The sequence below is a fragment of the Gambusia affinis genome, linkage group LG09 (genome assembly GCF_019740435.1).
Source record: "Gambusia affinis linkage group LG09, SWU_Gaff_1.0, whole genome shotgun sequence".
Taxonomy (NCBI): domain Eukaryota; kingdom Metazoa; phylum Chordata; class Actinopteri; order Cyprinodontiformes; family Poeciliidae; genus Gambusia; species Gambusia affinis.
Genome location: NC_057876.1, coordinates 26,201,820 through 26,227,696, shown reverse-complemented (window position 1 = coordinate 26,227,696; position 25,877 = coordinate 26,201,820). Strand labels below are relative to the sequence as shown.

Genomic DNA, 25,877 nt, shown 5'->3' with positions numbered 1-25,877 from the left:
AGATTTCACATGGGTTCAATTTCTAGTTGAACCCAAATTGAGTAAAATTGATAACTCAATTTAACTATAAGCAACTCTAAATAAACATTTTATTTTTAAAGAAAGTATACTTTGCAACTGATTTTCTCTACTGAAAATTCATAGTGTGCTTATGGTGCAATATGCAACATCTCTTGACAGCTAAGCAACAGGAAATGTTGCTACAGAGCCAGGGTGTCCATGTCCAGTCTTCAAAAGCTACCGTCCTGTAACTTCTATCCAACACATGAATCATCTGAATGTTTCGCTACCGGGCCTCTGCAGAACTGAATGACCGTGGTCGAGGGAAGTCAGGTGTGCCGTGTACGATGGCGGGCCATTGTAGATAGAAAAAAAGGGAGTAAATTTTGTCCTAAAACAATTTTTCTTTAAAAAACCCCACAAGCATAGTGTTTGTGTTTTTACTTAAGAAAAGAAAAATCAATATTTATTTACTTTTGGAAATTTCTGGGTTTTTCTAGAAAATTTATGAGATTAAAAATATGTTTTTCTAGCAAACGTTCAACTTTTGAAACAAAAATTTATTTATTTTTCTGGAAAATGTCTGAGATTAATCTCAGAATTTCTGACTTTTTGGTGGAAAATTACTTTTTCTTTTTTCTATCCATGATGACCCAAGTATGACATTATAGTTGGAGAAAGAATTCATCCAGAAGTTGCAGAATGGTAGCTCTCCTGGACTGGGCCTGTGGACAGCTGCTTTACCAGTATGGTTGCAGTCTCCATGGTAATTATTTGTTGCACTGGCCAATGGATACCGCCTCTCCTGTTTCACGCTTTTCACAGTATTATAATTTCAAAGCAGGCCCAACACCTTGATGCCTGGTCGGAATCACGACCAGTTGGATTTAGATGGGTTGCCATGGAGACAATCATTCGTGTACTTGAAGTAGGAAATATGTTACCCTGTTGTACATGAGCCAATCACCAGCATAACAAAACAATGTGTGTTGTTTGTTTTGTGTTATTTAAAAAAAAAAAAATCAAATCCATTTGGTACATATTTTGCATCCCGATCAACACTCCGTTCCGGTAGGTGGCGCTTACGCAGAAGAAGAAAAAGAAAAAGCGGACGAAGACGTTTGCTACTGGAGATGTCAACACTTGACCCATGTTGCTCATGAGCACTTTTAGCTAGGTCATTCAATGACATATGAGTAGAGAATAGACCTATTTAGAGACGAAGTGACTAGATGCGAATCATTTGTGGGGATTAGCAAACTACACGCAGACAGTTCAAGGAAATAGACATATAATCAAGTAGCCTACGCACAAGAATTACCTTTGACATTTGGTGAGTGTTTGAAGTTTATTTTTGTCTAAAATCCTCAAACACAGTCGACAAACACGGACTTTCTCACTGTCATGATAAAAGTGCTGTACAAAAGTCTTCATACCGATCAAAATGATTATGTTTTCATGGAATTTCTATGTAGAACAGCAGGAAAAAGTAGTGTATAGATATGAAAAGAAAAGGCTTGTAAAATGTAAAACCTAGTATATATTTTTTAGTATTTTTTTTCATAAGCAGTGGCAGCTTGTTTTTCCTGATTAATGGATGAATCAAACCCTTTCAGATAAAGATAATGCTTCTTTGAACATAGAAAACACCTCTCAAGTAGAAATCGCATTGCGAATTCAAACGTAAACAAATTAACTCCCCGGCTCCCCATCATGCTCCCTGCAGCTCAGTAATTGGGTTTCTGAGGCCACAGAGCGCACTCCCTCTGAGAGCAGTGGTTTTTATCTTTCAACAGCTGAGATGATTTTCGGGCTTCATTTTTCCCCAATGATGCATCTCTGGTTTAGTTACACCTGTTGATGATTTCAGACAAGAAATTGATTGCAGACATTTTGTTTCATGCTGGTTCTTTCCAGGCGTCTTTCATCGCAGAGAATGTTTGGGCCCATGGGAATCCAGCTGGGCTCTAAGGTAATTTTAAGTGATTCTGTTAGATTTCCAAGAAAGTTTGAGCTTAATTGTTGAGAAAATGTTGTTAAACTACTGAACAAGATATTTTTAAACATACATAGACAAACTGTTGTGTCTGTGTGCTCAGGGTGTCATGAAGCGGTTTGCCAGGACCTCCACCTGGACTACAGCAGGAAGATGAACTCTGCTGGCTCCCATCTGCCCACCACTCCACCACTGGAATGGTTCTCTGGCTCTGTTGGGCTCTTGGCCTCATCAGCTGACTGAAGATTGGCCAGATGGCGTTATCTATGGACCAATCGGGCACCTGGATCCATACCTCATCCCACAGGTAGCCTTTCCAACAGATGAGCTGTATAAAGAAAGCTGCTTTTATTAAGGGCCAACCAATAGGAAAGCAGGGCTGTGATCCACCAGTAATATGGGGCCAACCTGTATTTTCTGCTGTTGTTTGAGGTAATTCTGGGGTTAGTAAGTGTGTTTGTCTGAAGCTGTTTAACACTGGTATTTTGAATTGACACAACCCATAAACTGATTTTTGAAGTTCAATATTTTGTTTTCCTAAAGCAGAACCATGAATGTACTTGAGTTTAGCCTGGAGAGCCTGATAACACTACATCCCTCTACGAGTTCTGTTTTGTTTTTTAAAAAATGCGGTTCTGGACATTCATAAGAGGATAGTTAGGAAAGGTTTGCATAAATATAAATTGCTTGGGAGGATTTTATACAGAAACTGAGAAGAAGTTATTGTAGCAGAACAGGCGACTGAATTTTAGGGTGTGCTGATATTTGCTACATAGATTTTCCATTTTAGCTCCATCTTTGTGTTGTAAATAATGACGGTGTTTGTCCTTCATGCAACTCTTTTCCCACTGACCATGTGAGCTCTCAGCCTGTGTCAGTTTTTCTTCAGAGCACTTTGTCCCTTCTTGACACTTTTGGAAACATTCCCTTCTCTTTGCTTGGATGAACTTTCTTTCACCCTTTGCATTGTCCAGCTCTATGCAGAAACCATCTGGCATGGGATATATAGTATCTAATATTGTTTGACCCAACATAATTTTTGCAAAAGAAAAACCCTTAAAGCTGTAGTATGTTATATATATATATATATATATATATATATATATATATATATATATATATAAAAGTTAGATATATTTGTTAAAGCTATCACCGTGTTGGATACAATAATATCACAATATGATATATGATATTCTAGCACAATATTTGACAAACAATACAATTTGATATGATTCGATGCACTTTTACAAATTTCTGACAGATTTTAGAAGGACAGAGTGATTTTAGTGACATTTTGTGTTCCATAGATTTGGATTTAATTAACTGAAAACTGATTAAAAGCACCAACTACACAATACCTGACTCTGATTGGACAAATTTTAACAGTCTACAGCTGGATAAAATGAATCAAAGATCCAGTGAGAAAATTAGTTTCCGTCATTTAATTTATGTGGATTTGACATAAAACTCAAAGTTTCAACAGAGATCCAGGAGCTGAGTGGGGAGATTATCAGCCTCTGTAGACTCGAAATGCAAATGATTCCACTTATGTTTTTCTTTTGGATATACTGTGGCTACGTTTTGGAGTACAAAAAGTCTTTTGGACTATAGGGAAAAGGCTTTTCTATGTTGGCTCCCGGAGTTAGCCGTGGCTGTAAGTTGTTTACTACTAGCTGCTGGAGGAATGGCTCTGTCTCACCCCGTAGTGATCGACTCCTTGCAGCTGCGCAGTGCCGCTATTCCCCTGCTTGGATCTCTGAGTTGCTGCCTCTCAGACAGGATCTCATCATACTCTCAGTCTCTGATACTCTTTGTCAGTTGCTAATCAGAATGATCAATCTGCCATGTCATCATGGCAATCCTCACTGTGCCCAGACTGCGGCTGCCGGTTTACCGCCTTCGTTTTCCAGCTCAAAACAGAGCACCACTGCATGCTGCATGTTCATTCTTCAGGTAATCCATTATATACAGAACAGAAACCACTAAGCTAAAATAAAATTAGGAAGTGGATGCCACTAGTTGCTTTGATATCCAAACTTTGCATTAATTTCGTGATCCCACTGCTTTTGCCGCTGCTCCGTTCTCGCCGTTACTCGTTCCGATTCTCTTTCACGGTTACTTGCGCAACTTTACTTCCTTACTTAGCAACAAAATACAGCCCATCGTTATTTATTCAAGATTTGCTAAATTTCCAAAAACAAAGGAATCTAATGTTGCATTTTGTTTTTTTTTACGTTTGGAAGCTCATTCCGTTTCACATGACCGGAAAAGCCGGTTTTTGACATTTGGAAAAATATGGTTTACTTATTTTAACATAACTCCGGTTATACTTGGCCTATTAACAATTTAGAAACTTGTGTGTAGTTTATAAAGTGCACTTTAAGCACAAGTTGAAAATGAGACTGGGGGAGGCGGAGTCTTGCTGCTATGTCAAACGTAGTCTTGCTGCTACGTTTGACATGTCTGGGTCAAAAAGACGGTATAAGCGCTTATACCGTTTTATAGTATCCATAGGCTTATACTATAAGCCTATGGACCCCTGTGGTTTAATGTATTGATACTCGCAGATGAAAAATCTATACCTTCCGAGGAGGGAAAAAAATCTTTAAATATCATAGAATTGATATAATTATACAGCCTTACTCCCTATGCTATCGCAGTGAAGATGTACATCTTGACGCTGTCAGTCAACATCGTGAAAGCGCTGCTAAATGTGCTTATAGTGGAGAAGCAACTCTCTGTTGCAGGAGAACCGTTTATCGGGGTCTATGCTAACTAGCCTTAGCATTCACAATAGAAACTGTATCTTAGCAGAGAGGGGGGGAGCGGGTTGTGAGTGGCGTGCACTTTGCAGGAATAGACAGCACTAAGACCCTCCTCCTGGCTCTGACTGGTTGTTTCTAGTTAGCACTGGAGAAAGGCAGAAGAGCTGTTTTTTGTTTCTTTCACAGATTATCTGCTCATAAAATACTGTCATGACATAGACAGTTTCAAAAATCATGTTAAAAAATAGTTTTTATAAAAGTTACATACTACTGATTTAAGTTTTATATCCCTCCTTATTTTTTTTTTACATCATCAACACCTTTTTCTCCACCTCCCCACACTGTGTCTGTCCAGCAGGGACTTACCAGGCGGCCCATGTTTGTTTCCCCTCTGGTCTTTCCTGATTTTTCTGACCAGCATATTCCGGTTAGCTCTAATCTACTCGTTAGTGTATCAGCTAGAAACCCCATTTGACACACATGCTTCCACTTTTCTGTTTGTTGCCTCCCACTAAAGTCAGCTTAATTTGTGCAATTTTGCCTTCATTAGGCTGTGTCGCAAGCTGCGGGGCACAGGTAATGCAAAGCGTTTCCCCCTCCGGGTTACAGGTCCAAGCTTTGGTTGCTAGGAAGTAGAAGAGTCTCAATTGCAGCCATTTCCTCGCCAGTGTACCGAGAGGTCCTATTACCGCTGTTTAGGTCAGGGCAATTGGTGTCATTACAGGCAGCCAACTTCCCTCCACTGAAGTAATGAATTAGCTCAAGCTATTTCGGCTGTATGATTGCAGTTGCCAGGGGAGATGACTATGAAGTGGGGGGATAATTATGGTATGTATCCCTGAGCGGATGTGTGTGCGGATGTGTGTGCTGCTGCGGGCCAGCCATGGGGGCGGTTTCCACACTTGTGTAATGGCTTAATGTAGCTGCTGACAGGCGGCCGGGCAACATGGAAAGGTGCTACTGTGCTCTGCTTGTGGACTGTGACTGACATGTCGAACCATGCCAACCTGTTTCAGCCCTGTGGCTCATTTACTCCAAATGACTCAATCTGACTTCTAAGAGTCATTTCTGCTCAGAAAGGCACACGAGGGGAGAATAAAGACTGAATAGAATTGTTTACAGAACCTTTTTGAGGGTAATTTATCTGGTAATTGAGGGTAACTTTATTTTATCGGGTAACAATAAATTTGGCTCAAATTTAATTAGGAACTCCAATTCTCTTCAAGCTGTTCGAGAGAGGTAAGGAAACTATTAACTGTTAGAACACTTATGAATTACACCTACAATAAAAGAATAAAGAACTTTGCTTTATAAAAGAAAACGAATAACCAGGAATTTTTTTTCTTTTACACCAACTTCTGGGGATTGAATGAAATAAAACGTTATGGCTATAAACGTGATTGACATATCCCTTAAAGCCTTTAAAATTTGACCCTGAAAGTTTTTTTTGTATGTGTGTGTATCCGGTCCACAGAGCTTAAGCAGTGTGGTGTGTCCGGATCCTTTGCAGTGTTGGTGCAGATTAGCATTCTTAAACAAGGAGCACAGAATATTCCACACATTGCCTGATTGAAATAAATACACTACAGATGGCGTCTGGTTCAGGCAACAAAGTGGCACTTAGAAATGCAGATGAAAATATAAGCGGAAAGGAAAATCTGGGTGATGAATGAGCATAGCCATAAACTTACTGGCCATTTTATCTGCAGAAATACTCTTATGACTCTGCAGTCATCGGGTAGATCAGAAATGGACAAGAAACTGTGCTAGCTTGACACATTATTGGCTGGCATTTGAAAAGCAGCCAATCCTAGAGCAGCATTTATTTTCTTTGTCGTTGATTGGCTGCACTGACAAGAGCAGAGATAAGAAAGACTGTGGATGTTAGCTTCCAGGGTTAAGATGGTTTCCGCTGTGACTTACTGTTGCTTCCACTGTAGTAAGTCCATTCACAGATTTTGCTGGGACGTGCAATTTCTACCAGGCATTACAACTTTTCTGTCAATCTGACCAGTCACCTTAACATTTTCTGTATATCCTTCTTTTTTGACCAATGAATTCTTACCAGTCCCTATAGTTTGTTTCTAATTGCACCTCCTGTTTCACGACGTCTCTTCAAAGCTGAACCTGCAAGATGAGGTACTGTAAGTGTGATGCTAAAATGTAACATCTGCACTTTTTTTGCACAGCATTTTGAGATATGATCTAGGACTTACTTATACTGTTTGTATACAGTCATCAACATAACATAAATGCTGCTGCATGCAGATTATGTTAGCTATCCATGCCAGTATTTTATGTTAAGCTGCTATTTTAATATGCAACAATAAATCCCTTCAGGATGATGCAATGTTTTTTTTGTGATTGTTATGGCTTAAAATTATTTTGCAACTTTTTCTGAAAGGTGTGCTAAGATTTTTTAAAACTTTATATTTACTATAAAATGGTTTCTGGTCAAAACTCTCACTTTGCTTGTTCTATTGTGACAATAAATATTTTTATTTTAAATATATGAAAAGCAATAGTGAGCATAACTTGTGTACGGTACTTAAATTAAAAAAGATTGGGTTTATTCCTGGCATTCATGGACCCATTGACTTTTGTGAAATAGGTCGCTGAATGCCATGGACCTATTACATGTTTAGGGTGGTGGCATGTTTAAGTTCAGGTCTATTTGTTGTTTGATCTATTAAAATAAGCAGTTCAAAAATGTTTTCTAAAGAAGCTCAAGTATTTGTGGATTTTAGCTGTTTTTGAAAGCTTATGGTTCCTAATCCCCTGTGAATACTGGGCGTCCACTGCATTCTGAAACATACACATACATGTAAATTAAGGAATAAACCATTGACCTGTTGTAGACTGTTGTTGGGAATTAACTTGCAACTGTCACACAGCCAATATGGAATAAGAATTTCACTAAAGCCTGGTAGTGTTTAAAAAAAATATCCACAGTGAGTAGGCATTGTAAACATTGTAAATAACTCCAGGCAGTAAGTGGCTAAAGTAGCAGTTTTTCAAAATTTGGTGCTTCATATAAGAAGTTGTAAACTAAAGAAGGCATACCAACCTTGACTAATTTGTTTCAGAAAATTTGAAGGCCAGCAACCTGGGGACTGTGGCTCACAACTACATTACAAGAGCAATGCATGCTCATGGCTTGAAGGGATGAGCAGAGGAAGGGCGGGTTGTTTTCTGAATGGGTTGTCGACTGCTGCAATAGGAACCATGCCGAAATAAAAGGCTTTGCCAAACAAAGAAGTAGACAGGAAATAATGCCGGTCGAGGCTTGTTGGACCATCTATGGGCTCCCTTCCAAGCCCTGTAACCAGCTATAAGTCTCTTTATATGGACAGCTCTGAACAGGGGGCCCTGTCGGGGGCCAGGAACTTTTACATTTCCGCTTGAATGCGACCTTAGCCCAAGGCTGAGTTCAGAGTGCACTTTCCAGTCATTTGATTTAACTACTCTGTGTATTTGATAGGGTGGCCGTGGAGCTCAAGACCCAAGATTTTATTTATATTTTCAGGCTTTTCTTTTTAAGGAGTTCTGTTCCAGGTGGAAAAAATGCACAAAACCTTGGGGCTGTTTGGGTGGATGCACATGTGCACATTTAATTTCTGGCTCTCTAGCATTCCCTTCACTTTCTTTCTTCATCCTGCAGATCATATCTCATGTCAGCATGAGGAGAGGGGAAAAACACTTCTGATTATTTCACAACACAAACACCATGTGTCTGGTGAATCCACATGACTGTCATTCTGCTCCTCTCTGCATTTTACTTCACTGTTGCAAAAAAACTTCCTACTGTTGGCAATTACTGTACATTTGCAACAACTCTGTCTCTTTTTTTCTCTTGTTTTGGTTAGGAATGAGCTCCATCTGATTTTTCTTCTCTATATTTAATAAGAGTTGGAGTGTGTTTGCCCTGAAGTTCAGCCTCATCTTCCAAGCCCAATTGGAACTGAACCAGACTTCTTGCATATCACAATCCCACATTAATTTTGAGCAACAGAAGAACAAATTTTGTCAACTTGAAGACAAAAAGAGCAACAAAAACACCCTAGAAGTCCCCCCACCCTCTCTGAAAGCTTGCAGCCTCGTGCTACAGCAAAGTAACTGTAGTTTTTAGCTGCAGAACAGCCCATTTGCAGAGCAGCTGTATATCTTACCAGAGATCAGTACTAAGCCAAACTTTCATCCTGTCTCTGCTGGTATAAGCCACTGTTCGAGGTGTCCCGCCAAATGGCTCCAAAACGGCACTGTAGCCTTCACACTGCCACCTGCTGGTCTTGAAATTACATTCTTTCTCTAAAGCTTAGCCATGAAAACATAACTTTAGTTTTCAGAAGGAGAGTTGAACTCAGGTTGCTAATTAAATATAGCAAAACTGTTTCTGAACTGGATTTTTGTTTTCATTTAATTTAATAAATGATTTGATTTTTATGTCCTTTTTAATAGTTGAATAGATACATAGTTTAGCTAAGTAATAAATTTGCTGAAGATGAAAAATGTTTTTCTGCATTTAAATTGCATCTTATAGTAAGAGAAAAGGTTTCCATGTTAGTGCAGTCATGAAAAAAAACAAAAAATAATTAATTTAATAAAAATGAAGTAAATTGATTGATTTATTCACAATGATGAATTTCAGGAAGTTTGCTAGAGTGAAGCTTGCAGGGTTATGTCAACACAAGATGGAGCGACATTAACAATGACCACAGAGAACCAACTCCTGCTGCCCATGAATTGCAGTCCATTATTCTGGCTTAAGGTCTGGTAAACACATAGCTGGATATCTGGGAAATCAAACAGATTTTTATGCGATTTGGCCTTTCATCCACTCATAAACTGTTAAATATCACAAAGAATTATTATTAATAAAAACTCTGAACATTTGAGAATTATCCTCACTTGTGTTTACATGTGTGCATTGGAAACGGGAAATTTAAAGGGCTGCGTATTAAAGACTAGAACAAATGCAGCGCTGACATCAAATTTTTGACAATTATTGTTTTGCCATGCAGTGGAGAAAAATCCAGCTATCAGAGAAGTGTTGGTTTTTATATTGGTTCAGGCCCTTTTTTCTTGTTTTTTTTGCACAAGCCCAACCCTGGTGCTCCAATTTATTGAGTTGCAAAGGAGAAAGAGCATTTGGAGGTCAGCTGTTTTGCACAAACTATTCCTCCCAATACGGAGATTGGTTTGGCAAGTGCAAACTTGCTTTAACACAATTCCTAAGCAACATTGTCTTGTGCCTTATTAACTTTATTTCCTAACACGGTATTTAACAGAAGTTCAATCTCTCCGCCTGTCCCACTCAAATGAACCTCGTGGCGCCCTGTTTCATTCTTAACAGGAAGTTGTGGTTGTTTAGTGGTTGTTATTGGCTGACATAGGTTTCAGCTTTGCCCTATAGGTTTGGCAAGTTTAAAACAACTCTGTGGCTTAATTAAGTGGATTTGTGCGGATGAACTATTTTCTTAAACCGATCTTGTGTGTACAATTTTGTTTTTTAAACAATGTGGTGGATATATATTTTTACAAAGACAAAGGTTTGTTTGATCAACGCTTAAGAAAGATTATTCACAAGTGGGAAAACTTTAAAGACAGCTGACAATCTTCCAGTGATTGGATGCTCCAGAATATTCAACCCCAGGTCACATCATCCACTGCTAAGATGACAAAGAGCTCCATCCCAGACTCTGCAACCCTGACACAATATGATTAAGTTAAACAGGAGAGTTGGAGAAATACCGAACATGCGTAGCATACTTGAAAGGATTATATTATTTTCCCCATCACTGGCATTAAAGTTTCCCAGAACTATACAAATTGTGTATCTTTCTATTATTGGTAATTTAAGGCTAGGTTCAACATCAAATCACTGAGCAGCATAATTGAAGTTATTCCGACCCAATAATACCAACCAGATAAAGACAAATAATTCAATCTGGGCTGTGTTTTTCAGAGCAGCAGCCTGTAAATTTATGATTTGAAAACAATTTGACCTTAGGAGGAGAGAGCATGGCAGCTTGATGGATTTTTCTACAAGCTGATGGTAAAATAGGATAATTTCATGTGGTCGGGAGGCCATGTTGTTCTTGTTGCTCTGGAGTGCTGCAGCAATTAGTACAGCCACCAATTACACTCCCTGCATGATAAGGATGCAGCATATCTAAGTTATAACATATGAGAGAAGGAGAAAAGGGCATAAGTGTGTTTGTAGATGTAGACGTTAAACCTCATGGGACAATTTTAAAACCACACTTGTAGTTTCAAAAGACTGCTTTGGCAAATGTTTGTTGTGATGAGTGAAATATGTGTTTGAGTGTTGCCAGTAAACAATTAAGAGCTTTCAGATGCAGGAAACAAAACAGTTTCCCATGAGTTATTGGAGCTCATAATGCTGCATGGTATTTAGGAGGAGAACAATCTGTTCCCATTATCAATCAAACCGAAAGATTACTCAATTCCATTCAAATTATCATCATGGGGCAAAAATATTACCAAACGTATTTTCTAATGTGTGCAGAAGTGCTACAAAAATAAATCTGTCCTCACTGAGAAGGAGGTGGTTATTACTTTCAGAAGCTCAAAAGAAATTGGATTTTTCCTCTGAGGAAAGATCATTCAGCATTTGATATACATGGAAGGGAAATACTGGAAAAACTGATTGTAAATTTTAAAATCAAATGTTAAAGATGGTCACAATCAGATGATTTTTCTGCACCTCGTCAATTGCAATTGGGTGTTTCCTTTTAGGGTATCCACACAAACGATCTTCTGTTTCCATCTCACTCTGTCCTCTGTCACATCAACACTCAACATTGTGATGAAGTTCAACATATAAAGAAAAGAGCATGAACACTTCCTGGCCGAATGAACATTGTCCTTCTAACACAAATGAGATGAAAACAAGAACTTCAAGAAATGTTCAAACATGTGTGATCACTTGCAGCCTCTGTAGTCAGCACAATCTAAACACCTTCCAGATGATTTTAAATGTGCAAAGTCTTAGATTTTACTACATATAAACATCTCAATGTGTGATTATTCATTGATTTTAGGATTGTGAATTATTAATGTCAAGAAGTTTGAGATTGTCAACCAACTAATCACTGGAAATGTTTTACATTTTGACAAAATTACAACCACAAACTTTTTATTTCTATTTTTAATGATTATGTTATCAGCCACCACAAGGTTACAGATAAATGTTTTACACATAAAATGTTTCTTTCATCCTTTCAGAATGGACGCTTCATCTTTCTTACTGCAGCTGAAAGTTTTTTCTACCAGCTTTGCCCATGGAGAGGTTGACATTTCTGCCCATTATTTTTGCATAAAAGCTCAAACTCTGTGAGATTGAAAAGTGTGTGTCACATCAGTTTTCAAGTCTTGCCAAAGTTTTTGTATTATTACTTTAAATTTTTTTTTTATTTTTATTTTTTTTAGGTTTAGGTTAAGGATTTAACTGGACCCTTCTTGAATAGCCATGTATTGAGCTCATTGACGCTACTGCAGCTCTGATTGTATTTTTACGCTCAGTTTCAAGTCTTGGTCTGTAATAGATTGTCTTGTGTTTTGCTCCATCCACTTTCTCAACTCTGACCAGTTTTACTGTCCCTGCTAAGGAATAGCATCCCCACATCATGACACTGCCACTACCTTGTGTTCAGCTTGGTTGATTTTATTCAAGTCCTGGAGTAGTGGTTTTTCCCACACATTGTCTTTTTCATGTTGGCCGAATGTTCAATCTTGATCTTCATCAAGCTAAAGGGTCTTCTTCTAGACTACACAACTTGTTTTTGGAATAAAATACTTTGTTTAAACCCTCTCCACTTTTGCTGAATATTGTTTGAGATGATTCTTCTACATGAATCAACAGTACTCGGAAAGGAAAAGAAAAGCAAAATATTCAGCTTTCGAATGGAAATTTAATAACAGAGTAAAATTTTAAATTTTTCTGAAAATGCTTTCTGCACACACTGGGAGTTTTAAGTTGCGCAAACTAATTTGACATATTTTTGTACTCTAGGAGTAAACTAAAGTAACCAGGATGAGTCCAGGCAGGAATAATGTCCAGTTTACCATTTAGAGCTCACTGTATTGCTCTCATTCAACTTGCTCTTCTTCCTCCTCTGGCGTTGCACCACTCGACCTATCCTTTGGTTATTTGACACTGCAGGAGACGCCAGGCATTCAGGGCATTCTTTGTCCCTGGAGAGGAAAGGGGGAGAACGGGGCTGAGACAGCGATGGGTTGGGGTGCAGGAGGTGAGACAATGTGAGGGGTTCCACTCTGTTCAGGCTCACTAAGACCTACTTTAAGCACATGCACATCTTATGCCCAGCTCATGAAAGAGGCGGGGTCAAAGGCAGCAGGGCAGTCTGGATTTAGAGGAGAGGAAAATAGAAACTGCACTAGACCACTACCACCACCGTCTAACTTCAACCCCCCAATTCAAGGTTTCAGAGATGCCAGCATGCCCTCTTTCAATTAGAGAGAGGAGGGGGGCAAAAACGCACTTCTCTTCACAAAGCCAACCATAATGTCACTATGTTCCTACAACTTTTCCATTTGAAAATTACATATGTTCCCTGACTAATTTGGATTTTACTATTTCTATTTATGTGACGTTTGACATTTTATTCTATTTATTCTATTATTTATACTTTTAATGTGTTGCTTAAAAAATAATTTTAGATATCTTTCTGAATAGATACTTGGAATTACCTTGTGAATGATGGTGAATCCTTGATATAAATCAAGGATTCACCTTTTATTGCATTGATATAAATCAATGCAAGCTATCCTTGCATTGATTTATATTTTTTCTTAGATTTGCTCCACAGCATCAAATATATGGGTTTTTAAAAATACATCCCTTTTTCTCTGGTTGGAAAGATGCTTGCCGCTTATTCAGAGATGCTGTTTGGTCAAAATTAGGTCAAAAACAAATACTGTATGTACAAGCCTATTTCTTGAGATTTAAATAAGAAAATAAGACGTCACCGGGTAATTAACAAAGCAACATCTCTCTCAGATTTGCTTAGCATGTTCAGCTGAAGACTTGACATGAGAAACTTCTATTTTTCAGTAACCATGTCCAATTTGCATGTCAAATTCTGAGGCAATGGGTGTAAAAAAAAAGATCTGGTGAGACAAACTCAGTTTGCAAAATTCTGATCATAAAGAAGCAATACATAAAATCTGTGGGTTTTAAATGAGCGATAAAAACAACAATCTTGTTTGGGACTAATTAGTGTGTCTCTTTTTGAAAAATTTGGATTTGAAGCACTGAATTTATTTGGATTGATAGTAAATTATAGGAATGAGGCAAAACTAATCCACAGTGTTCACAGGATAAAGTCTAAACTTTTGTATCCTGATGCAAGTTTCATTATTACGTTCTTTTTTCTCTTTTCCAGTATGTTCCAGGACTATAAATTATTTCCAGAGCAGTGAACTTTTTACTAATGATATGGCAGTCATCTTGGCTATTTAGACAGCTCTGTACATTAAGTAATTAATAAATTAATAAGTAATTCAAGTTATCTCTGTATATTAAATAAGGAAGGAGACAAATGTCCACAATTATTATAGAAAAGTAAAAGAAGAAATCAACAAATCTTTTTGAAAAGAAGAAAATGCTCAAATAGGGGACAGAAATGTGCCTGTAGAATGTAAAAATACTTCAGCATTAAATAATGCCATCCCTAATGGTCTTTTAAAGACATGGTTTAAACAGCAATCATGAATATAGGCTACGTCAACCAGCCGCAGCTTCAACTGAGATATCCAATGTTGCTTTGTGGCTTAAACATTACTTCCACAGCCAGAAAAACAGAATAACTAGTTTTTAATCTGATTGGAATTTTAACATTTTTCCAGACTGGTGCAGTGCTGTTTTGTATTCATTACAAAAAGAAAAACCTTTACTGCAAATTACGTTTTCCTTAAAGGAATAATTAACAAATTTGACATTAGAACATTTTTATTGGGTGGCAAATAAAGATGGTAATAACCTTCCCTCACATATGCAGTTAATGCTCCGTTGTTGTTTTATTTGAAGCTGACGGTAATGTTTGAAAGTAAAGATTTAATATTGGCTCATAAAGTGCAAAGTTGTTCACCTTAGTTGCTTCACTCATGTACTGCAATTTGGTTGGTATGTGTTAAATCATCACAGGATTTTGGATTTTACTATTTCTATTCATGTGATGTTTGACATTTTATTCTACTACTTTTACTGCAAATTAGTTTTTCCTAATTTAACTCATTAATTTGAGTTAAATTATTTACCATAATAAACATGCTGTGTTTTCTAGCAAATACTATTTGCTGTGTGTATGCACACCTTTCACAAGACCTGTTGGGCCAGAAGGAACCTTATCATGTTGATGTTGACCCTCCACTGCCTAGAACTCTGACTTGACAAGGTTGATCCACAGCGTTGATCAACCTTATTGTCAGCTTGATTTGTTCATTCCGAAATCTAATGTAACCATGAAAGTTAGTAGTTTCTCTGTAACTTACTGAGTGAATTATAGTCACATTTTTGTCTGGGTGTGTGTAATATATTTGAAATCTGAATAGGTAATTTTTTTAATTAATGTGGAGCACAGGAAAGATTTGCTTAATACAAAATTCAGCTCCCAATTCAGTTTTTTTCTCTTTTACAAAGTAAAAATGTATGCTGTTTAACTTGTGCAACCATTACACACAGACCGCAAAAGTTTTGATACATTAATTAAAGGCAGAGGTCAAAATTACAATATTCAGTTTTCTACCCTTACAAAACTGTTTTATCATTTTGAAAAAAAAAAAAATAATAAAATCAGCTGCTGATTTGCAGAATCACCAATTTGCACATTTATCTGTGAAATGTCATTCCAAATTATTTGCAGAAAATTTGTCTATTTTGGGAATTGTTTAATTTTTTTCATAAAGCAACAATGTTTTTAGAGGGAATCTCAAGAGTTTGTGAGTTTCAGCTATTAATAGACGATTCTGGTCCCTAACCTCTGAGAATACCTGAGTCTACTGTAAACTGAATCAACTGCATTGTTTGATAACTTCAATCAAATCGGAAAACATGTAATTTACTTTAAATCTTTCTGTGATCTTTCACTGAATTGTTTTTCTTTTTTCTTTGTAACTCACTTAGGACATTTGTTGTGAATTAGTGCAATATAAGTTAAATAAACTGAAAAGAAATCATGTCAGTGTTGAGCGTATGTAAACTTCTGATTAGTGGTGTAAATGTTGCAATTGGAGGACAATTTTTTTCCCAAATAACACAGAAGTTTCTTATCAGAGTTTCAATTTCAAATGTTTTATCATCAGTTCAGATCTTGGACTTCCTTGGAACTGGGCTTATCAAGTGCTTAACCAGTTTTTGGTGCCTTTCACCTGTCTGTTGGAGGCTTGTGTGCATGTGGAGCCATAAGTGTGTTTGTGTATATAAGGCAGAGAGGGAGTGAGTTCTTGAAGCCTGTGGATAATAACAATGTCACAGGAGGAGGATTGTGGTCTGCATTCTGCAACAGTTTATTAGGGGGAAGTCTGTAATTACATATTTTCTGGCTAAACATTAACTAACCCCATGCTGCAAGCCTTCACTTCAGCAGGCTTTTGGACTGTAATGCTCATAGTTTGCACTCAAGCAATGTACCATATACAACCACAGCAAATGGAGTAAAACAAGTTTCTATTGCTCCTTTTTATTTTTTATTTTTTTGCAAAGTATTAATTAAATCTCCTGGGTTTGGACTCACCATTGTAACATCTTTGCAATTCCAGGTGACAAACTAGCACACATCCACCTACTCCACACACCGTATCCTAAAGGTTTACCTTTTATTAATACGACCTTATCTGCTTTGATGGCAAATGCAACTGTAATTTAATAAAGTAAATCCAGCATTTTAAGTCGTCATGTAGAGTAACGCTGTCCTTGGCAACTAGCTTCTATTACGGTATGCCTGAAATTTTTTGATTGGTCACATAAAAGTAAACAATACTGTGGACCCCTGGCCATTCAGTACTCACTGATTAGCCTATTTATGGCTTTATATACATAGCTCCAAATATCTACCACAATGCTACCTGACATGCATTTGTAAAACAGGCCATCTGGGAGCGGCATTTATTTTTCTTGCCGCTTAATTGGCTGTGACACCAAAAGCGGACACTACATTTCATTGATCTATTTGAGCAAACAAGACATAAAATCTACATTCATCCAAAGCAAAAAAAAAAAAAAACTCAAGGAAGTAAGGTTAAGTAAAACTTTTATGTCCGTACCCCCTCTTGTAAATTCAATTTTTGCAAAATGCAGTAAATTAAATGCAGCCTATTCTATCCAGTTATATTCCTGTCATTCAGTCTCACCCATTTTTAAAAAGTATTACATTTTTGATGTCTTTAAATTGATGTAGTTTTGTACAGGCTGTTATCCAGGCTCCGCAAGAAAGTTATGGACAATTTAAATGACTCTTCACACCCTGGTCATGGTCTCTTCCAGCTGCTGCCATTGTTGGAATCATGCAGATTTTTTGTTAAAACAGTAAAGTTGACAAAATGATCAACGTTAATATATTACTGCACTATCTCATGTGACAACATATCGCTATTTGGCATCCAATAAGTTAGGATTTACAATATGTTCTTTAGGGCAGTGGTCCCCAACCCTGGTCCTCAGGGCTCACTGCCCTGCATGTTTTAGGTGTTGCCCTTCTGCTGCACACCTGGGTTAAATGAATAAGTGATTAACTGACTTCTATAGCAATTGCAGGAATGCAAAGGAGGTAATGTAATCATATGAACCAGCTATGCTGGAGTCTAGACTCGACAAAACCATTCAGGACAGCGGTCCCTGAGGACCAGGGTTGGGGACAACTTCTTTAGGGAATACTTACAGAAATCAATGTTTACAGATACTAAACATTAATAGTTGGTCAATAATATAAGAATCTTGAAGACAGTTAGGATCTTATTAGCATCTGTGTTAAATAGTTTTGTAGATACTGTGTATATATTGAAATGAGCTGGGACATGTTTCCAGCCTAGATTACAGATCTCATGTGTTGCAGTTTGTGCTTCATTCAGCCGCAAATCACTCAGGGCCCTAGAACAAGGTTAGAGGAGAAATACTCTACATTTAGACTAACAGATCTTTACTCAACCCAGCAGGTTAACTCTCTGAGATCTAATCTCAGCAGAAAAGGAAATTGACTTGGGATTTTATATCGGAACGAAAGAGCAGAATAAATTTTACCCTCTTCTCTCTAACCGGTACCTTCTTTCGTCTTTTGCTGCTTCCAGTGTAATTTCCTCTTCTTTATTTTTGTCACTCTATCTTTCTTTACTGGTAGAAAGAAGATACAGCAGACATATATTGAAATGGTAGATGAAGTCAAACATCTGAGAACGTAATGCAGCTATTCTTGGGGTGGGAGAGAGGAAAAAAAAAGTTAAATCAGGCATGTGCAATATCCATTCTCTCCTCCAGGAGGACACTGAAAATGCATCACTGAACTGTTTCTTTCTCTGGGCATTTTCTCAGACTTAGTTACATAAATACACTTTAAATAATTTGGAAAATCTTGTGATGGTGAGGACCTTCTCCTGTTCTTTGCAGTTAATTCTTCCTCCCAGGCAAACTTTATGGACTGGTTGAGGGTTTAATCTATGCCAAGACTAGGCCTTAATCCAGACCAGTTAATCACAACATGCAAAATAGCTCAAAGTAAAGCGGGAAACTGTAAATAAGCATTAAATCCTCATTTTAATGTGGGACTAACCTTTTTCTGTCCGTGAAGCTGCCGCTCTGTGTAATGTTTAAACAAATGTGTTCAGTATGTTGCAATGTTTTTGATAATTGTTTGGAATAAGTGAAAAGCATGGTCGTTCTCAAAAGCGAACAGGAACACCGTTCCTCCTGTTTCACCCTGGACAAAAAGCAAAAAGAACCAATTGACTTCTATTGGTCCACATCTTTTGTCATGGTGTATTGGTATTATTTCTACCCTCCTGAGGCTATCACAGTTCACCAAGACCTATCTATACACACCAGACAAAATTATCCCTTTAAAAAGTCACCTCTAAGGTATTTAAATCGAGCTTTGGATTTAAGTCTTCCTCTTGCTCACAGGAATTTACTCTGCCTTTCTCTGAGCTACTTTTGTGTAACTTACGTGCCTCCGGTGGATTAGCAGTACTCAAAAGCCATTTAAATTACAATCCTGTGTTCCAAAGCAACATTGGAGGGACAATGCATCGCAGTGAAGAAAAGAGCTCAGCACAAAGTTATAAAGCAGCCATATTTCCAAAGAAGGGCCTATGAATAAAATGCAAACCCCTCTATTAGGGGGATGTGTCTGAACTTGAGCTGAAAGGAATGTTTTGGATTTACAAGGATCCTGTGTGTGACACTGAATGTGTGTATATTTGTGTTAAATGTGCATTCTAAATGAATAGACCCCTGTCTCACTGCATGTGCATGCAGGAATTTTATTAAAATCTGCAAAACCTGAATGCACAGCTGCAGCTTCAGTGGCTTTTTACACACATGAAATGGTTGTGAAAGATGGTCTCTGTATACAAAACATCTGTGTAAAAAATTATGCATGCTTTCAGCCGTGCTATAACTCCAGCCTGTTCTGTTTTTATCATGAGAGCCTGTTTGTGTGCCTCTTTGCAAAACTGTTTGCTTCGCATGTGTGGTCAGAAAAAAAAGGCAGTTTCCCTCTGAAAAATGCCCTGAGCTGAGGGTATAAATCTCCCCAGCTCCTGGTGGGATGTCACGGAAAACGGAGACCTTAAAGGCAGCTCAGGGGAGGAACGCAAACATCAATCGTATGAATCCAAGGAGAATGTGTTCTGGGTACTTTTTGGATGTGTAAACCAGTTCAGAAACTGTGTGCCTGAGTACGCTTGGCTTTTCTCTGCATGTGTGCATATCTTTGTGATGTGTCCTTAAAACTGGATGTGTGTTTTTGTGGACTTGCCTCTGAAAAAAAAAGAAAAAGCCTTCTTAGTCTCCCCTCTTCTAGAGTGGAAACGGGGTAATAAATAGCAGGGTATCTCCTGGCTGCAGTCCAGGAACCGAAGGCTCTGGCAAGGAAGTGACTCATTTTACTGGAGAAAAAAAGAGGAGAGGGGATAAGAGGATTTTTGTCTCTTATTATCAGTCAGCCAAGGCAAACCACACTGGCAGGCCAAAGAGGGGAGGGGAGGAAGTGGGAGAAGATAGGGAGGTGTTTGAGACAGTTCTTGGGGGAGGAGAAGACTGTTGCTCTGATGGGACCTCAGCCACTGGCATTTGGCTTTTTAGGAAATGACTTTTGACCTTTCTTGCGTTTAATATATAAGTGAAGCATTTGTGCCAACAGAATACATTTTACTTCATAAAACAAATGTGTTCTGAAAAGTGACCTTTTTTTTAACTATCAGACTTTAGTTTGTTTTTAAGAAAATGCTTCAAGTTAATCATGTTAATAAATGGGGAAATGTTCTATTTTCTGTATGTGTTTAGCACAGTAGTTACGCCGGCGCGTCAGTCAAATTATGCAGTGCAATGTTTAAATACAACATTTAATAATTAAATGCTGCTCGAAACAACTTAAAACTTACTAACCTTTATGAAGAAATTCACTGCTACCTGGATGCCAAAATAAACCTTTGTGAGAATACACTGCCTTGCAAAAAGAAATTTACCCTTTTATACATTTTGCGATGTTTGATTTGTCTCCACCATTGTTGCACTTCTTTTTTTACCATTCTTGTTGACAAAATAACTCAAACTCACTCAAATTAGATGGATTATTTCTGTGAGCACTGATATTTTGTTCTTTCCTTTCCTTACAAATCCTCAATATGATCTAGATCTGTACTTTGACATTGCCAGTCTAACAAATAAATATGCTTTGATATATTGCATATAACAAAGCATTCCATTGTAGTTCTGACTATATATTTGGTTAGTTGTCCTGATGGCCACACACTTCTGTTTCAGCCTCCAATATTTTAAAAAACATGATTTTCATGTTTTTAGCTCCATCCATCTACGCATAAACTCTGACAAGTTTATGCGTAGTCTAAACTATTCTGCTCAGTGTGTCAGAATAGTTTAGACAGCCATCTTTTGGTAGGTTTGCAGTTGTCCCATGCCATTTTCATTTTTATATGATGACTTTGAACAGAGCTCCATGAGATGATTAAATTATTTTTTCCATACATTGTCTTCTGCTTAATAAGGGGGCAGGGACTCAGCAGAAAAGTCCAGGCTTCCCTCCTCCAAGCCACAATTTTACACTTCTTTTTAAATAATTATCTGAGCCACTACAGGATAGTAATGATTTCCTATTTTCATTATCACCGTCATTCATGTGGTCTGAGGGAGGCGATTATCTTTATAATCATAAACCACACAATGAGAAACCCCACTGTTAGGCAATGAACATTTAGCGCCACTTGGAGCCATCTGAGTCCCCAGGTGGGTGTGCAGTATGGCAGACCTTTGTCCTGTGTGTGTGTGGAAAAGCACACACTGTCAACACAGGAGAGAAAAGCTAATATTTACCACGTATGGCCTCAGCTTTAATATTAGCCGGAGGTACAAGTCAAAGGAGAACAGAACTCTCTCTCTGGTCATACTTCCTCTCCAAATGCAAATCCTCAAGATTTCCTTTTTAACCCTTTTGTTGTTTTTATTTAGAGACCATTAGAGTTGAACATAAAAAACAGCTGGGCAGCAGAGTTGAACTTGTAAATGCAATCTGGAAAAATTGTTCCTAGCAGTTGTCAGCTCTTTACATAAACTCATCATAGCCACAAATCTCATCAATCTTAGGCTTTTAATGATTTCTTTGATGCACTAGTGGGGATTTAATTAGGCTTTTCTCTAACTTATACAACCCCACTAGAATATGGTGGAATTCTAGTGGGGTTTCTTAGGAAGCTTCACTTTGAACACAGCCTTTTTGTAGCCATAAACAAGCACCTGGCATGATTCTGGATGGATATTTGATCTTTTCTCTTGGCATAGTGCAATTAAATTACTTTATTTTGTATCATTGATCTGGCTTTTAAACATAGTCCACATATTTCCAGTCAGAAGCTTTATGCTAGCTTGATTGTTTTCATTCCAAAACTGATACTGATCTGTGTTTCAGTCTTTATGCATCACAAATCTGGAACAAATGTCCAGAAAACTACAAGACAGCCGAAACACTGAGTTTCTTTTAAATCAAGGCTAACCAGCTTCTCCCCTCCTCCCATGATTGTTTTTGGGTTGGTTCTGAATTCAATTATGGCCACATACTTAAAACTTGAACACGTTTAGATATTCCAACAGGACTCTGATACCAACAAATGGTAAAATTAAGCTTATGCAGTTCCTTTTACCTGAACCCAATTGACAATTTATGTACTATGCCAAAAAAAAGACAATTCCAGGAGACTAGCATATTAGAAGAGCTCTACCACTTCTAATAATGGCCAAATATCTCAGCAGAAATGAGATAAAAGCAAAAGTTGATGACAAAAAGTCTGGTTTCTTTGTAACTTGTGAAAGGACATTTAATCCAAATTCTAGTGGGAGTGAATGCACTAAGCCTCTATGTAATTGTAAATGAGTGTAGATTACACATGACATCAAATCATATTTGTGTACCCAAGTCTTGTTTTTACAGATTATTAGTTCTGTAATCCTTTCACTTTTAAAAAGTCCATTTATGAATTAAAAAGACATTATAGTCCAGTGATTTTCACCTCCAGTTTGTACACATTGTTAAAAACATTATGTCCAATTTTCTTGAATTTGAGAAACTCTACCTTAAATTGCTGATCCAAATACTTACTTTTGTGAATGTACAAACCAACCATGCAATACATGCAGAAGAAAAAACTTAAAGGTTATTCACAGACCCAATCTTTAGAGAAGGTATTTTGTTAAAATTTTCCTGTATCCTACTTCTGATCCAAGCAGGAAATAATCTTTGGGGCATTTTGTCTGCACAACCCACATGAACAGAGTTAACCTTTTAGACACACTAGCAATGTCCCGTCTCAGGAAAAGACTCCAGACGAGTTCTTGTCCAAGCATTTTTGCATTAATGCTGCATGAAATCGCCTGAGGTTTTCGAATGAGTCAAGCTGTTGGGCTCTGGCGTGGGACCCACATCAATATCCCACTTATGCTGGTGGCCAGGTGTTGAGGGGAAATTCTCAATTGAATATTGTGTCCAAGTTTGTGGGAGCTCGGGGAGCAGTATCTTGTGTGGATATTCATTTCACCGCCTCACTGTGCACCCTGTCTCCTCTCCTTCCGTCTTGTTTTTGGCATTCCTCCGATCCGGGCCAAGTGCAGTCTGCTGTGGCTCCCACTTGCACACCTGCCACGAAGAAACAGCTGTGGCCTGGCACAACATCATTAGTGCAGCTGAAAGAGAAGGAAGGGCCTGCATGGCCATACCCTGCTCTATTTACCCTTTCTATGAGTTCAAATTCAGGGCATCTGTACAATGGACAAACATTTTTATGATAAAGACGTGCAGCAGTGGCCCAGTCCCCTTGCTCTTACTGTGGGGACATGTAACACGATCATGATGGAACCTGTAGGAGATCAGGGGTGCTAAAAGGGAATTTCATACTTCAGGATGAATGTTTCCTTATGGGGTGTTCACTCCACAAAGCTGTAAAGTGGACGACTTTAAGGGCCAACATTGTATCCCTGTACAAAAAAACTTTTCCATGATGATGGGTTTTGATAAAACTCGAAAAAACACAGCGCAAAAAACTGTCTAAAATTGAAGCTTTGGTCTGTGCTGGAAAGACATCACCAGAAATCTCTCGGGTTACGCATTTGCAAGCAGTCAGGACTCATGGAGGGGCTGTAATCAATATGTCCTTCGTGCATGTGGAGGACAAGGAGAGCACGGAAGTTCTTCCATTGATTTTTGGGAAGATGCTGCAGTATAAACCTCCCCTAAGGCCAGCTGTTCTTTCAGAAACTCCGGAGGGAGATTTGATTCTTGTGGGTACCAAGGGCTGCTGTGGAGAGCAGACACCAAGCCACAGAGCCAAGCATCCGCTGCAAAAAAATGATCTGAGGTGTTTTAACAGGGAACATATCTGTTATTGCAAAAATATCTCTCCAATTTAGGCCGAGGAATAGCCTGCAGTTTTTGATGGCACTGTTGGGATTTTTGAAATTTTAAAGGTCAGCCATGATATCAGTAAAGAATTAGAATAGATTAAATTTTTATTTAACCAATTGGTTTGGTCAATTGGACTGCACAGAGGTGTAGTTGGTAGCACTGTTGCCTTGCAGCTAGAAGGTCCTGGTCTTTAAAGTCTTTCTGCACGGATTAGCATATTCTCCCTGTTCTTGTGTGGGTTCTCTATTGGTCCTCCGGCTTCCTCCCACAGTCCAAAAACATGACTGTTAGGTTAATTGGTTTCTCTAAGTTCTCCTTAGGTGAGAGTGTGTGTGTGCATGATTGTTTGTCCTGTCTGTCTTTGTGTTGCCCTGCGATGGACTGGTGACCTGTCCAGGGTGAACCCCGCCTCTTGCCCAAAATGTCTTGCTGGAGATAGGCACCAGCACTCCTCCTGACTCCTCGTGGATGGTGTGGTCAATTGATTGTCCCTGCTTCACTTGTTAAAGTAAATCTGTTGGGCTTCTCCTGGGCTATTCTTGTTGCTGCCTTGCTGGGCAGTACTTGTAAAAAAGCCAGATGAAAAGCCAGATCTTCGGGCCAAGAAGATCTTACGAAGATACTTGCTGAAACTGACGGGAGACTATCTGTCATGAAATGAGTCCTGAATTGACATAATCTTGCTAGATTAGTTACACAAAAACTGATCTTTACTCCAAATGCAATTTAAAATCCAGATTACAAATTTGTGGCCATTGTTGTGTTTGAACATGTTTGATGTGATGGGCTTCATGTTGGATGGGTGTTTGACTGTGGGAGGGACTGGTGCATTTCACAAAGTATCATCATGAGGAAAAAACATTGTGTGGAAACCAATGTCTCAAGACATCAACCCAGAAGTGAAAGCTAACTTGGTTTTTAAAAAGGAGAATTACCACAAGTAATCTAGAGGTCGGGGACAATAAAGTCATTGTTACTGAGTGGCCACTGCAAATGTCAGATCTCAATCACATAGAGAATGTGTGATTAGAGCTGAAGATGTATGTTTGTTGCAAGTGACGCAGCTTAAAGGCAATTTTACTAAATGTGAAGGAAAATTAACCCAAACTTCTGAATTTGAGGATGTCAATTTGACATTTAGAAAATGGATAAAATTGTTGATCTTAACTGACCTAAAACAAGATAATTTGCATTTGATTTTTACAGCTACATACCATACCTGTTGCTGACACAGAGTTTCGCTGATTGCTTGGCAAAAACAATGTCACGTACACGTCTCTACCAGCTTTCTACAGCTAAGGAGTAAAACATCCTCTTTGGAGAATTGTTCAAGCTGGACTTTCTGGGACATTTTAACATGTCAGTATACTTTGATCTAAGCCATTTCACTGCAGCTTTCTGTATTCCCACTGAAGAAAAGCCTCCCCACAGCTTGATGCAACTACCATGTTTCCACATGGGGATGTTCAGGATGATATACAACATTTAATTTCCACCACATTCTTGTATTGCATTTTGCATGTTAGCGCAAAAAATATGTGTTCCCTACTTTACCTGGGCAAGTACACGATTAATAATTACGGTTATTGACAGATTCTCCCACCTGAACAGAGGATCTCTGCAGCTTCTCCAGAATCACCATGGACTTCTGGCTACTTCTCTGATTAGTGTTTTCCTTGGGCAAGCTTTCAGTTTCCACAGATGGCCATATCCTGGTAGATTGTAGTTGTGCTGTACTCTTTCCATTCTCAGATGATGGATTGAACAGAGCTGTGTGAGAAATTAAGCTCTTGGGATATTTGTTTTAGAAACTAACCCTGCTTTAAACTCCTACAGCTCCTTCCTGACCTGTCTTCCTGATGCTGTTTGTGCTTTGATGCTATTTAACAAACTTCTGAGGCCTTCAGAGAACAGATGAATTTACACTGAGCTTTAATCACAACAATTAGCTGA

General features: G+C 38.3%; 1 long non-coding RNA gene across 1 annotated transcript; it reads left to right on the top strand.

The window, feature by feature from the left end:
* The first annotated feature begins 970 nt into the window (after positions 1-970).
* On the top strand, positions 971-15,598 carry LOC122836698. Its single transcript, XR_006371597.1, has 4 exons — positions 971-1,333; positions 1,918-1,972; positions 2,100-2,303; positions 12,010-15,598. It is a non-coding gene; the product is annotated as an uncharacterized LOC122836698 (long non-coding RNA).
* Positions 15,599-25,877: the final 10,279 nt, after the last annotated feature.